This window comes from Nerophis lumbriciformis, linkage group LG11, assembly GCF_033978685.3.
Source record: "Nerophis lumbriciformis linkage group LG11, RoL_Nlum_v2.1, whole genome shotgun sequence".
In the NCBI taxonomy this organism is placed as follows: Eukaryota; Metazoa; Chordata; class Actinopteri; order Syngnathiformes; family Syngnathidae; genus Nerophis; species Nerophis lumbriciformis.
Window position 1 is genome coordinate 37,625,992 of NC_084558.2, and position 16,749 is coordinate 37,642,740.

Genomic DNA, 16,749 nt, shown 5'->3' on the forward strand with positions numbered 1-16,749 from the left:
TCGTGTCTGCAGTAGGTCCTTAAAAGAAGCAAAGTGCCCCTGTCATATCAACAATGTTTTAGTAGTTAGTCCCTAGAAATAGCTGCACACTTCTTCAATATAGACAATCTTTGAATACCGTTTTTGCTGCAGATTCCTGAAAAAAACGCAAGTCATATGGAGAATTTACATCTACAGCAAGACATTCCTTCCATCTTTTACTAGCATTTTTGGAGAAAAAAAAGCGCAGAGCACTCCTGTCTTTGACTATAGGAGATTTTCAACTAACATTTTTGCAGGAGGTCCTTATAAACAACACTCCTGTCAAACATAGAGGATCATCGAATATTGTTTTTGCAAGAAATTCCTAAAAAACAGCATGTACTTTAGTTATATAGAGGATCTTTGACTACAGTGTTTGCAGTAAGTCCTAAAAAAACTGAAAAGTTCCCCTGTTATGTCAAGGGTCTTCAAGCAGTAGGTCCCTAAAAACGGCAGCGCGCTCCCTCAATATAGACAACCTTTAAATACAGTTTTTGCAGCAGATTCCTAAAAGTAGCACAGCGCTCCTGTTGTACAGAAGGTTTTTTCACAAGCCGTTTGCAGTAGGTTTTTCAAAAACAGTACACTACAGTCAAACATAGAGATTATAGATGATTTAATACTTGTTTTGCAGGAACATTCCTAAAAACAGCATGATCTTTGGACCAGAGTGTCTGCAGTAGGTCCTTAAAAGAAGCAAAGTGCCTCTGTCATATCAACAATGTTTTAGTAGTTAGTCCCTAGAAATAGCTGCACACTTCTTCAATATAGACAATCTTTAAATACCGTTTTTGCTGCAGATTCAAACCGTAAGTGCTCCTGTCATATGGAGAATTTACATCCACAGCAAGACATTCCTTCCGTCTTTTACGAGCATTTTTGCTGGGGGTCCCTATAAACAACACTCCTGTCAAACATAGAGGATCATCGAATATTGTTTTTGCAGCGCACTCCTGTCTTAGGCTAGCATTTTTGCAGAAGTCCTTAAAAACAACACTCCCGTCAAACGAAAAGGATTATTTGATACTGTTTTTGCTGCAGATTCCTAAAAACAGCAAGTACTCTTGTCATATGAAAAATTGACGTCTATAGTACTCTTTCCATATATGTTGTTGATGTTTTGACAAGGATCTTTGCAGCAGATTCCAAAAAAACTGCAGGGATTTTCAACTCTCGTTCATGCAATAGGTCCTTAAAAACACACTTGTGTCAAACATGTATTGTTTTTGCATGAGATTCCTAAAAACAGCAAGTACTTGTGTTATATAGAGGCTCTTTGACTCCAGTGTTGGAATCATTCATGCCTTGTTGAACATGACATGTGTCTCAGCAAGTTTCTTCATAACGGCGCCTCCCTTCCTCCTGTAAAAGGTTTAACAGTCTGGGCATGTACAGCATTGGTCCACCTTTCCCAAGAATGTGGACTAGTGGTTTAGGTGCGATCCTCCAAACAAACAGAAGAAAGATGGAATAACATGAGGAACAAAAAACAAAGAATTACATAAAAAAACAAACAGACAAATCTAACAAACTCAATTCTGGTACTCTTGCTTGATCGACACTAACGCAGGAGTTCAAATACCTCCATCAGGTAAAAAAAAATACAATTTAATCCCACCACACCTCAGTACTCAGATGTGTTTAGCATTCATTATAAAAGGCTTATATGCATAGTGTACATTTTTCCACAGGTAGCCACAAGTCTGTCTTTTATCATCACAAGCTTCATTATATTACAAATATGTCATCTTTAACTGACTCTTTTTATTGAAAAGCAAGTCAATTGTGTGTTGTGGCCATCTTCATGAACACATTTGTTGAGCCACTTACGTATAACTAATTAAGAAATTAAATCAAAAATTACTCTTGTTTTAACAATAATAATAATAGATTTTATTTGTAAAAAGCACTTTACATTGAGCAAACAACCTCAAAAAATAATAAAAAGATAATAAAAATAAAAACTAGAACAGCCTAATAGCTAGAACTAGTATGCATATATCTATAAAAAGGCTTTTTTTTTTTTAAAAAAGAAGGGTTTTTAAGCTTTTTTTAAAAGAATTCACAGTCTGTGGTGCCCTCAGGTGGTCAGGGAGAGCGTTCCACAGACTGGGAGCGGCGGAGCAGAAAGCCCGGTCTCCCATAGTTCGTAGCTTTGTCCTCGGAGGTTGGAGGAGGTTAGCCTGTCCGGAGCGGAGGTGTCGTGTGGAGGATTTGGGGGTGAGTAGTTCTTTGAGGTAGAGGGGGGCATTTCCATGGAGGCACTGGTGGGTTAGTAGGGAGACTTTGTATTCAATCCTGAGCGGAACAGGATGCCAGTGAAGGGATTTGAGAATTGGTCTGATATGGTCGTATTTCCGCACTCACACCAGGATCCTAGCAGCACTAATGTCAAGACGTGGTCCTTGGGTTGTGTTTTCCCGGAATGCAAAGGAAAGTTGGCGCTAGCAAGGCGTGAATGTGCGTACATTTTTGTTTGTACCCCTTTTTGTAGTTTGTTAGTGATAAAATAAAAATGTACTCACATTCAAGCCTTGCCCGCGCCAACATTCCTTTGCATTCCGGGAAATCACAACCCAAGGACCACGTCTTGACAGAATGTCACCAGCATAGTTTTTTCGCAAGAAAGTTGAACAAAAGTGCACAAAGAGTCCAAAAACAAAACCGAACATGACTAAAACAAAACATGATCACACAGACATGACAACTATTAAATGTCGATTAATTCAAAACTTGATATATTCATGTCAAGAGACAAATTTAATGTTTTATTGTTATTATCACATACTTATGTTACAATTACATATTCTTAGATTGACTTGTTTTAGTGTGTAGAGCAGGGATGTCAAAGTCAAGGCCCGCTGGCCAGATCCGGCCCGCGAATGAATGGCCCCCGGGATGATATTTGATTAGTATTAGAACCGGCCCGCAGGCACCAGCCGCCTGCTGCTGTTTTGCACGCACCGATACTCCATCAGTGTTGGCGCTATGAATTTTCAAAATGGGGTTCCAGGGACCCCATCAAGTCATAAAAATGGGGTCCCACAGTAAACTTTTGGGGTACCACTTTTTTGTAACTGTTTTGAAAACAAATGATAAATATATGCATTTTATCTCACATTCTATATTGTGTTTTGGAAAAAGGTTGTCATAAACGTTAATACATTGAAGAAAAAAAAATACAAAACACATTTTTATGCATATGTTAATGTATTCAGTTATAAACATTCATTCACTTTCTTCTTTTATTTCATGGATTTAAACTTTACCGCTGCCGGTATTTTTTTCTATATTTTTATTGTAATATTTTCAGAACGTGTTTGTTCTATTTTTGGCCAAAGTAAGGCAAAGAATACAATCTGAAGTTGTCTTTATTTTTTAGTTGTAATGCCATGATTTTAATAGTCCGGCCCACGTGTGCACAGATTTTCCTCCATGCGGCCCCTGAGCTAAAATTAGTTTGACACCCCTGGTGTAGAGGATCTTTGACTACAGTGTTTGCAGTAGATCCTTAAAAACAGCAAAAAGCCCCTGTCATGTCAAGGATATTTTAGCTAAGAACCACAGCGCAGTCTTTCAATATACACCAGTGATTCTCAAATTGTGTTACGCGTACCACTAGTGGTAGTAGTTTGGCTCCATCTCGGTACGCCAAAGAATCACTTAAAGGCCTACTGAAACCCACTACTACCGACCATGCAGTCTGATAGTTTATACATCAATGATAAAATGTTAACATTGCAACACATGCCAATACGGCCGGGTTAGCTTACTAAAGTGCAATTTTAAATTTTGCGCGAAATATCCTGCTGAAAACGTCTCGGTATGATGACGCTGCACGTGACGTTACGGATTGTAGAGGACATTTTGGGACAGCATGGTGGCCAGCTATTAAAGGCCTACTGATATGCGATTTTCTTATTTAAACGGGGATAGCAGGTCCATTCTATGTGTCATACTTGATCATTTCGCGATATTGCCATATTTTTCTGAAAGGATTTAGTAGAGAACATCGACGATAAAGTTCGCAACTTTTGGTCGCTGATAAAAAAAGCCTTGCCTGTACCGGAAGTAGCAGACGATATGCGCGTGACGTCACAGGTTGTGGAGCTCCTCACATCTGCACATTGTTTACAATCATGGCCACCAGCAGCGAGAGCGATTCGGACCGAGAAAGCGACGATTTCCACATTAAATTGAGCGAGGATGAAAGATTTGTGGATGAGGAACGTGAGAGTGAAGGACTAGAGGGCAGTGGGAGCGATTCAGATAGGGAAGATGCTGTGAGAGGCGGGTGGGACCTGATATTCAGCTGGGAATTACTAAAACAGTAAATAAACACAAGACATATATATACTCTATTAGCCACAACACAACCAGGCTTATATTTAATATGCCACAAATTAATCCCGCATAACAAACACCTCCCCCCTCCCGTCCATATAATCCGCCAATACAACTCAAACACCTGCACAACACACTCAATCCCACAGCCCAAAGTACCGTTCACCTCCCCAAAGTTCATACAGCACATATATTTCCCCAAAGTCCCCAAAGTTACGTACGTGACATGCACATAGCGGCACGCACGTACGGGCAAGCGATCAAATGTTTGGAAGCGGCAGCTGCATGCGTACTCACGGTACCGCGTCTGCGCATCCAACTCAAAGTCCTCCTGGTAAGAGTATATGTTGTCCCAGTTCTCCACAGGCCAATGGTAAAGCTTGACTGTCATCTTCCGGGAATGTAAACAATGAAACACCGGCTGTGTTTTGTGTTGCTGCAGCCGGTCCGCAATACACCGCTTCCCACCTACAGCTTTCTTCTTTGCTGTCTCCATTGTTCATTGAACAAATTGCAAAAGATTCACCAACACAGATGTCCAGAATACTGTGGAATTTTGCGATGAAAACAGACGACTTAACTAAGTATTCAAACACAGTGTGACTGTTCAAACTGTGTGTAATGTTGAAGTGGCCAAAAGTATTAAATACACTTGTTAAATAAAAACTTTTAATGAATATTTTGGCCTACTACGCTACTGTTTTTTAATGTTGGTTATTATGGTGGTACTTGGAGAGCCAAGTGTTTTCTGAGGTGGTACTTGGTGAATAATGTTTAAAAAACCACTGGTATAGCCAATCTTTGAATACTGTTGTTGCTACAGATTCCAAAAAATAAGCAAGTCGCACTGTCATATAGGTAGGTAGGGATGGGAATTAATAAGATTTTTACAATTCCGATTCCACTTTCAACTGGTTTTGGTTTTTATCGATTTTTTTTGACCGATTCTAATTTGGATAAAAGATTAGCAAATGCGTTGATTAGTATCAACTTTGCTTAATTTAGAAAAAAAAAAACATGAGTACAAACACAACAGTGAGCTCTTGAAAGAAAGACAACCTCAATGGGGTGCCAGAAAAAAAGATTTTGTTTTGAAAATAACTATAATATAATAATTAAAAAAAAAAATCTAATATACAACATAAATTGTTCTGGGACAAATGACAATTTTTCAAAAATGTTAAATAACATTTTTAACATTTTTCAAATACAAAAATTAAAAGTTAGTTTTTTGAAATGTATTTACATTGTATATGCTGATAAGATAGACTTAATTCATCCCACAACGGGTAAATTATGTGGTTGCAGTGCAGACACAAAAAGTCCAGAAAAAAACAAGGTAAAGCACATTAGCAATGTCTACAGTCGAACGTCTGGTAGTCACAGCTGCACTACAGTAGGTAGAAGAGTCACAGCTTAAAAAGGTGGTGGTCTGCTCCAATTCAAGGTCAGCATTAATCTCTATTTAATATTTTAGGTCGCAACGCCGACAAGATTTAGTTAATGAAATATATGAAATACTGCCCAGGCTTGAGAGGGTGAATACCAGCGTAAGGTTCCTATGGGTTTCGGCTCGCAGGCATATGAATTGGCAGATCAGCTGGCAAAACAGACACTAACGCTAGAGCAGCTCAGAGAGGTACCTCTTTGTAAGGCAGAGGCAAAATCCTTAATTAAACAACATCTTTTGAAAGTGTGGCAATCACGCTGGGAAATGAATACAACAGGAAGACACTAATATGCAATACAGAACACAGTAGGAGCGGGAAGAACTGTAAGGGGGAACACAAAAGAGGAAGGAACCATATCACGCATTCGATTAAGACACATCAGACTGAATAAGATGTTGCAACTTATAAACAAACACCAATGAGGGAGAGTCAGTGGAACATGCAATCATCCGTTGTCATACAGTCGAGAAAGGAGAAAACTTAGAGATGAAGTTAGAAAACATGGTGCTCAGCAGCAACTAAAACATTTTAGTGACGTTTCTAGAAGAGATTAGTTCATGGGATATAATTTAGTAAAGATTTCCGATAATTGCTTTAAAATGTGATATTGGAAATTATCGGTATCGGTTTCAAAAAGTAAAATTCATGACTTTTTAAAACGCAGCTGTATGGTGTGGTACATGGATGTAGGGAGAAGTACAGAGCGCCAATAAACCTTAAAGTCACTGCCTTTGCGTGCCGGCCCAGTCACATAATATCTACGGCTTTTCACACACACAAGTGAATGCAAAGCATACTTGGTCAACAGCCATACAGGTCATACTGAGGGTGGCCGTATAAACAACTTTAACACTGTTACAAATATGCGCCACACTGTGAACCCACACCAAACAAGAATGACAAACACATTTCGGGAGAACATCCGCACCGTAACACAACATAAACACAACAGAACAAATACCCAGAATCCCTTGCAGCACTAACTCTTCCGGGACGCTACAATATACACCCCCCGCTACCCTCCTACCCCCCCTCCCATCTCAACCCCCCCTCCAACCCCGCCCACCTCAACCTCCTCATGCTTTCTCAGGGAGAGCATGTCCCAAATTCCAAGCTGCTGTTTTGAGGCATGTTAAAAAAAATAATGCACTTTGTGACTTCAATAATAAATATGGCAGTGCCGTGTTGGCATTTTTTTCCATAACTTGAGTTGATTTTATTTTGGAAAACCTTGTTACATTGTTTAATGCATCCAGCGGGGCATCACAACAAAATTAGGCATAATAATGTGTTAATTCCACGACTGTATATATCGGTATCGGTTGATATTGGAATCGGTAATTAAGAGTTGGACAATATCGGAATATCGGATATCGGCAAAAAAGCCATTATCGGACATCTCTGTAATTTAGTATGCGAAGGTGTGTGTATATGAGGCAAAGGAGGGAACTCTGGTTCACACTCCAATACAGTAGGTGGCGGTAATGAACCTTTAACATTGAGTTAAATAAGACATAAAACAACAAGAAGAAGACTAGTTTTTGAAACCAGCGGCGCCACCTCTACACGCAGCTACAAACGTAAAACACAAAGAAAAACAAAAAAATTAGCAATAGATAATACATATTGCGGACTTACGATTGCATCATGCATAGACAAACAACAAAACAAAACAACATAAACAGCATTTCCACATCCACATACATCGTGGTGGCCTCTGCAGTGCTCCACGCCAACGTCTGCCTGGGCGTGGGGGCAGCACAGCCGGATACAGGAACAGGCCCAACAAAGCAGCTAAGAGACTAGGCTTCATACTAGCTCTTGGCCAATGTCCGGTCTGCACGGATGAGCGAGAATCCGTCCGAGCAGACCGAGGTGTCCGTGAAGCTCGTACATCCCGATGCTCAGCGCTAGCTCCGCAGTCCCGTCTCTTCCTTCGCATCTCCTCTGGTCTCTCCGCTTGGACTCAGGTGTGGCATAGAGCCAGCAGTTGGAAGTAGGGCTGGGCGATATGGCCTTTTTTTAATATCTCGATATTTTTAGGCCATGTCACGATACACGATATATATCTCGATATTTTGCCTTAGCCTTGAATGAACACTTGATGCATATAATCACAGCAGTATGATGATTCTATGTGTCTACATTAAAACATTCTTCTTCATACTGCATTAATATATGCTCATTTTAAACTTTCATGCAGAGAGGGAAATCACAACTAAGTAAATTTACCAAAACTGTATTTATTAAACAGTTATTAAGCAGTGGCACAAACATTCATGTCATTTCAAAACAGAAAGTGCAAGATTGTCAGAGACATTTTAAAACAAGCTATGAGTGCACTTTTGTGCATGATGTCACTAAGATGACATATCAAAACAACACTAAATTAAAGTGCACTTTTTGTACAGAACGCTACCACAATAGTTTAAAACAAATAAAGTGCACTTTTGTGCATGATGTCACACAATATATTTCAATAACTGCCAAATAAAAATGAGCTGCATAATAGGAAATCAAATAGTGTATGTCCTTCGCTATCTCCTTCTGTTGATGACTATTTTTTTCATACGATGTTGATGTGGAAATGGTTACCTCGGCATTTTGTTGGTGTGGCACCGAACGGAGATGTTGACAAGCGGAGTTTCGAGCACTCTTCATTCTCTAGCAGGTGACTTTTCAACAGATGCTACGTATTAGCAGTAATGCTACTTTTTGTAGCAACGCTTTTGCCGCATACTTGACAAATTACGGTTGTCTGTTCGACATATTCCCACTTGAAGCCAAACCACCGCCAGACGATGGACCCGGTGCTGTTTTTCTTGGGAATTAATTCTTCTCGCTTCATTTGTTACAAGATTCGCACCTTCTTTCTCTTGCATCACCACTCGCACCGCAGCTAACGTTACCCATGCCGCTACCTCTCTGCTCCGCGAGGGCGTATACGTATGTGACATATGTAAGAAGGTGCGCTTGTTTTATTGAGAAGGAGAGACCAGAAAGAGTGAGAAACGCATGTAGTGTAATGCCCCGCAGCTAAAAACAACTGCGTGAGAACGTTTACCGGTACTCGAATATCACGATATAGTCATTTTCTATATCGCACAGAGACAAACCCGCGATATATCGAGTACAGCGATATATCGCCCATCCCTAGTTGGCATATCCAAAAGTTCACAAAAAAAGCACCGAAAAGCAGCGCAGAAGTCAATAAAGTGCCACCCCTTGTTGCACAGTCCTGAAAGGGCCCGAGCCAAAAGGCAGAAAACATACAAAGACAAAAGAATACACAAGAGCGCACAGCTCCTGCAACCAGCAACCATCTTGGAAAAACTCTACACTGTGCAGTTGTTTTACATTAACCATTTTTTAGCAAACACTTTAACATATCTGCTTTCCTAGGAAGCATATGCGATAGTCCTGACTAATCATGGTATCTCCAGCTGTGGAGAACTGTCCGTTTTTGTCTAAGTTAGACAGGAAGGAGGCGTGCAAACTGCCGGTCAAACGCCATCTCGTCATGTGATGCATGACAACAAACCAATATTTATAGAGTATTCATTTTTGGTTGAATAGATACCGTATTTTTCGGATTATAAGTCGCTCCGGAGTATAAGTCGCACCGGCCGAAAATGCATAATAAAGAAGGAAAAAAACATATATAAGTCGCACTAGAGTATAAGTCGCATTTTTGGGGGGAAATCTATTTGATAAAACCCAACACCAAGAATAGACATTTGAAAGGCAAATTAAAATAAATAAAGAATAGTGAACAACAGGCTGAATAAGTGTGCGTTATATGACGCATAAATAATGAACTGAGAACGTGTGTGACGATTGCTGACATACGCCTAGTCTCTTACGTGAATGAGCTAAATAATATTATTTGATATTTTACGGTAGTGTGTTAATAATTTCACACATAAGTAGCTCCAGAGTATAAGTCGCACCCCCGCCCAAACTATGAAAAAAAAACTGCGACTTATAATCCGAAAAATACGGTAAAGTAATTGGGTGGTTGTTGTTTATTTCAACTCATATAATAATAATAAGCTATTGTAAAAGAATATGGCACTGCGGTCTGATCTTTGACCAGAGGAGGGCGCTAAAGCAACGCATCGACTGAGCCAGCATGTAGGCCTTTCTGGCTTTAAAGCAGTGGCCACGCCCCCATCAAGGGACATCATTATGTTCACGCGCCCCCTGGAGTTAATGTTTATTTTCTTATCTGTATGTGTCAAGATAAGGGTGTCAAGATAAGGAGAAGGACTGCTTTAAAGGAACATACAATGGAGAGTATTTTTTTATGCAACCAAACAGAAAATAATTGCAAAAGAGTGGTCTTGCAACACCCAGTTTTTTTTCAATGCTGTGTAACCATGTGAGTCGCTGTTGAACCTCATGAATTTAAAAAAGAAGTCTGATTTATGACCACAAGAGGTCACCAAAACACATCTACAGGGGTCTCTTGAGCTGACATGACATAGCACTGACCACAAGAGGTCACCAAAACACATCTACAGGGGTCTCTTGAGCTGACATGACATAGCACTGACCACAAGAGGTCGCTAAAAACACATCTACAGGGGTCTCTTGAGCTGACATGACATAGCACTGACCACAAGAGGTCGCTAAAAACACATCTACAGGGGTCTCTTGGGCTGACATGACATAGCATTGACAACAAGAGATCACCAAAACACATCTAAAGGGGTCTCTTGAGCTGACATGACATGTTGAGTCCTCCTCCCTGCCTTATGTCATCTACAATCAAAACAATGGGCACTGCTTAAGGCATGTGTTAAAATATATGTGTGCGTAGAGAGGGGGGGGGGGGGGTCTTTTTTAGTCATTCCCTCATGCATAATATGGAGTGAATTGATGTTAAGTCAGCCAAAAAGTACTTTTTGTGTTGACGCTTGCACAAATATAGCTCGACCTTTGTCGTGCTTATACATTGCTTATGTAGATGTGGGACAATTTTCCGTGGGATTTTTTTAATGCATTTTTTTCAAAATATGTCTTGTTGTATTTTTATGTTGTTGCCAGTGTTTTTAAAAATGTTCAATGGAAAGTGCCCAAACATTCCTTTTTTTCCACTAGTTCTGAAAACTTTCTGATAATTTTGTAAAACAATACAACATTTTTCACTTTTTTACTTGTTATATTATAGGCTGCGTCTGCAACGCTGGAGGGTCCATGCCTTGTTTATTTAGTTTATTAAGGATCCCCATTCGTCTACACCGCAGTGGGGACTATTCTTCCTGGGGTCCAGGCAAAAAAACATCACACAATCACAAAACAAAAGATTACAATGCAGTATAACATGATCAATAATACAATTTTGTAATACAAAAATAGCAAAAACAAAAAAATAAAAATAACTTTGAGTTTACATAATAATGTTCATACCAAAGATAAAAAGAGCAATGTAAAAATCGATACATCCATCCATCCATCCATTTTCTACCGCTTATTCCCTTTTGGGGTCGCGGGGGGCGCTGGAGCCTATCGATACATATTTTTGCAAAAATAAAACAAAAAAAGCAATGACCTATAATTAGGGATGATGTTCGAAATCGGTTCTCCCGGTTGTTTGATAAGAAAAGAACCGATTCCATGGACTCAAATCCCTTTTTGAGAACCGGTTCCCGTAATCGTGGCCACTATAGTAAAGACAAAGAGTTGGTTCTTTATTCGAATACCTGGGAACGAATCCCTTCCCACGTACAGGAAATGCCCTGTGGGACCTGCAATGTTATGCCCATTTGATTGTAGACTCTTACTGACACCTTGTGGCGATATGAAAATACTACGCGTCATTAGTTTGGGCACTTCCGGGTTGAGAAGTAGACAAGTTGTGTCAGCTCTTACAAGCCTTGGAAAAGACAAGTCTGTAAGTAAACTGTTTAACTTGTTTATGTAACTCAATATTAAGGTGGAAAGTGTTTAAGTTTGATACTAAGATGTTTATTGAAAAACGATTTTTGTGCACTGTTTCAATGGATGTTTTGAGGACTTAAAATGGCTGCCAGTCGTGTATTTCCACCATCAAAATAGTTTCAACACTCAGAAGTATTTGTTTGATGATCGTACTGTATATTTGTGTGAAGCTAATATTTACATATTGTGTATTACATTTCAGGATATTAATTGAATCAAATAGCTTATACATTTGTCATTGTGTGTATTTCAGTTTAAAAAAAAAAAAACAGTCCAGTGCAAGACAAAAGTAAAGATCGGAAAAGACAAAGCAAGATCAACAACAATAAAGAGCCTAAATGAATTAATCTGCTTTGGATTGTTTGTTAGCTGTCTGCCAAGCTGTATAACCTCAACACGTATAGTGAGGGCAGAACAGGCAATATGCAACTATTGCCAGGCTTCGCTCTCATGTAAGGGGGGAAGAATTGTTGATTGATGACTGTGGTGTTCTTAGTGTGTGTAGTTAGTATGTTCCAATAGCAGCAGAAGTGCACTTTTTAGAGAGCTGCATTATTTTCAGTTTTGTGCCCAAGGGACTGATTTTATTTAACACTATATTATTATTTATACACCTATAGTGATAACAGAGACAGGTTGTTTTTGTGTTACTGTATATATTTGTTTTTCTGAAAAATCCCACTAAATATACTTTGGGTAACAACAGTCAATATATATATATATATATGTTTTTTAAGGGGGGTAACAGTCAATATTTTTTTTTTTTTTTTTTTTTTTCTCATAAAATAAAAGTGAGCTTTTGTTAAACCAAATATTGTGTTTTTTCCCATATACAACAACCTATCTGGATTCGATAAGAGAATCGATAAGGAATCGGTTCGATAAGAGGATTCGATAATGGGCTCGAACTCGATAATTTCTTATCAAACATCACCCCTACCTATAATATACACATTAGTGTACCAAAGACAAACAATATCCATCCATCCATTTTCTACTGCTCGTCCCATAATGAATAAAATATGACATAAAGTACATACAAAATCAAGATAAAATCAATATAAAAACGATAACCATAAACAAGAATGAATTTAGGCAAAAAAAAAAAAAGGTCAAAAGAAGATAAATGAACCAGTCATGACATTAGGTACAATCTAGAATAATCTCTTTCCGCAATACTTTCCGCATTGGCCGAGGTCTAACTGTGGTCATTGCTGAGTGACTCGGTCACATCGTCCTTGTCGCATTGTCGTCTCCTAATGAACGTCACTGCTGAGATGCTGAGTGTGCTGGCCTTCTCTCACTTTTTGTTCTTACTTATTAGGACTGAATGCAACACAGAGCGACATGATGTGCAGCCTTTTATTTGAACGCTATTGACAGTTCAATAGGCTCAAGAACAATTCTGATTGACCTCCAGCTGGAAGTGAATGGACAGGAAATCCAGTTAGCATAACTGGAGAGTGATGACAAATTGAATGACACCACTCCATGTCAGTATCAATAAAGCCTCCCATCCATAATAACAGGAGACAAATACTTTATATGTGGATAACTATTGATCTTCTTTCATTTAATTTCTCCTCCAGAGGTGAAAGATAACTCACTCAGCCCTGAGGAGGTCACGTCGCATTACAAGGAGGTCGTCAGCGCCAGGACGCTCTCAGGCTGATTGGGGTGAGTTGCTTTTGTGTTGCTGATGAAGCAGACAAAAGGAAGTCAGCCGAGCAACAACACGGCAATGGGAGGCAGCGAGCTCGAGTTGGGAGCTCCCCAAGCGGATGTTGGTCTGATGACGGGACTGCACTTCTTGGACGGCTGTTTGTAATGCGTCCTTGAGTGTATTAAAAAATGACATAACTCAAAACAAATTATCAACATGCCAAGGATATAGAATATAACTGTATTTTTGGTATATTTTTGAATGTTTTTTTTCATATAATTTAGGTGTATTTTGTTGTTTTATTTTCAGTTTCATTATATTCCATTTTAATATTTTCCTCAGATTTTTTTTTTTTATTATTTAATGTAATTTAAAGGACAAGCGGTAAAAAAATGGATCGATGGAATTTTATTTAATGTATTTGTGTCTTTTCTAAATATATAATTTTACCTTTTCAAAAAACAATAGCACCATATATAATTTGTGAAATATTATCTCATTTAAATGTTTACATGTTGTACTTGTACTTGTACATGTACATTAATTTTCATGTATATTTTATTATTATTGTATTTTTTTCCAATTTAGCTTTATTCAGCTTTTTTTTTTTAAATATGTATATAATTTCAGAAATATTTATTTTCAAATATATTTTATTTGTACATATATTTTTATTGTATATTTGAATTTTTTTAATTATACTTTTATTTTAAATTTGGCTTTACTCATACTTTTTACTTTGTATGTGTACGTATTTTACTTGTACATGAACAGTATTTTAAAGCTATTATAAACATATCCTTTTTATTCTTACTTTATTTTATGTTTTTATTTTGGGTACGGCGTGGCACGGTTGGGAGAGTGCCTGTGCTAGCAACCTGAGGGTTCCTAGTTCGATCCTCAGCTTCTACCAACCTAGTCACGTCCGTTGTGTCCTTGAGCAAGACACTTCACCCTTGCTCCTGATGGGTCGTGGTTAGCGCCTTGCATGGCAGCTCCCGCTATCAGTGTGTGAATGGGTGAATGTGGAAATAGCGCTTTGTGTACCTTGAAGGTAGAAAAGCGCTACACAAGTATAACCCATTTACCATTACCATTTACTTACTGTACTTTTTAAAATGTTGTACTTGTGTTTATAAATTGATATGCTAAAAAGACTAAAGTATTGTATTTTCATGTTGATATCATTTTGCTCAATTGAGTTTATTCAGAGGGTACTATAATCTCTAAAAATGCATCTAGATCAGGGGTGTCAAACTCATTTTAGATCGGGGGCCACATGGAGAAAAATCTACTCCCAAGTGGGCCGGACTGGTAAAATCACGGCACGATAACTTAAAAATAAAGACAACTTCAGATTGTTTTCTTTGTTTAAAAATAGAACAAGCACATTCTGAAAATGTACAAATCATAATGTTGTTGGTTTTTTTTTTTACACTTAAATGTTGCGGTTAATAGTATTCTATCTTTATTTGTCGTTATTTATACTTTCTGAATAAATTATGTGATAATGTTCATCAGTCAACTCATTGGTGTTAATTTTCAATCTATCAAGATAAAAAAATATCAAAATCAAATTTCAGGATGTTATTTATGTAGTTTGCTCATTTTCCTCGACTGATGCACTAACATCATGTGGTTTATTTTGTTTTTACATATGTAACATCATCTACAAAGATACAAAGAATTGCTATTGCGACTTCCAGTGCACACATGTAGAACAGCGGATTCTTTCATTCAAAAATTTCGGCTCATTGTGCTCATGTGATTGTTCCATCTGGTTTTAAACTCTCCCTCGGTTAATCCTACATATGTGTCGGATGTGTTAATGTCCTTGCGTGTTACCTTAGATTGGTAGACAACTGATGTTTGTAAGCACCCCCCGTTGAGAGGGCAATCAGGTTTCTTGCGGCAGTTGCAGCCTTTGTTGGTTTTGGGGTCGCTCTGTCCGGGGGCCGACGGCTCATTTGCAATTGTTTTGTTGTGGTTTGAGATAATTTGTCGTATATTGTTCATGCAGCTGTAGAACAATCACAAGGCTTCTTTCAGGAACCAAAACCTGCGGAATACCACAGAACTCAGCAAACACATTTGGGACCTCAAAGACAATAATGTTGAATATTCAATAACATGGCAAATTCTTGCATCCAGCACACCTTACAATAGTGGTAATAAAAGATGCAACCTATGCTTGAAAGAGAAACTGTATATTATATACCGTCCAGACCTGTCATCCCTCAACAAGCGCAGCGAAATTGTATCAGCATGCCGCCATAGACGGAAACACCTCCTAGGTAACACATGAGCCAATCACCACGCCCCTACGCCAGCCTGTACCCACCCACTCTGTGCCCTATATAAACCATGGTATGTGAATGCTCCCATTAAAATCTCCTGATGATTGAGGGAACCCCCTCATGAAACAGGCCTGTAGAGATGAAGTAGTCTTGTGATTTTTTTCCCCACACATACATATATTGCGCTCTACTACGGTATCGAGCACTATTTTTTGGATAACCTTATTAAGACATATACTCCGCTCCAAATTGACATTTGTTGAGCACTGTACGACGATCAGAAATGGAAAAATTCAACATCGACTACTCCACGAAGAACATTCCCATACCCGCGCAGAATGACTACAGGCTAAGGCTCATAGAAAAGACGGAACACTTCCTAAGAAGGATGCGGTGGAAAGCACATTTTTTCCTCCACCCTGAAACAAAAGGAACGCAAAAGAAAACTTACGGATTCAAATCTACCAAGAACCCACCCACAGTTGAGGAACTAAAGGATTTTGAGAACGACATGCTCAAAATGATACAATCAGTCAAATTCAAGCCAGTCCGCAACCCACTCCTCACCAAGCTGAAAAATGACAAGGAGCGCATCAAGAAAGTAAACAACCTCATCATAGCTGCCGATAAAACCACAAACTTCTACAGAATGGACATACCAGAACATAACACCTTACTGGACAGAAGCATCACCAAATCATACAAAAAAGCACAACCCAACACCTTACAGAACATCCACCTGGAAAATAAAAGGATCGCAGCTGAACTGGACATTGAGGACAGGGTGGACGCCACAGCCAACAAGGAAGCCTTCATCACATTGAAGGACCACAAACCCAACTTCGCAAATAACCCAACATGCCGACTAATAAACCCAACTAAATCTGAAATAGGAAAAATCAGCAAAATAATCCTGGACAGAGTCAACGCAAAAATCAAGGACAAAACACCACTCAACCAATGGAGAAATACAGCAGCAGTAATCAAATGGTTCAACAACATCCAAGACAAACAACAGCACAACTTTATC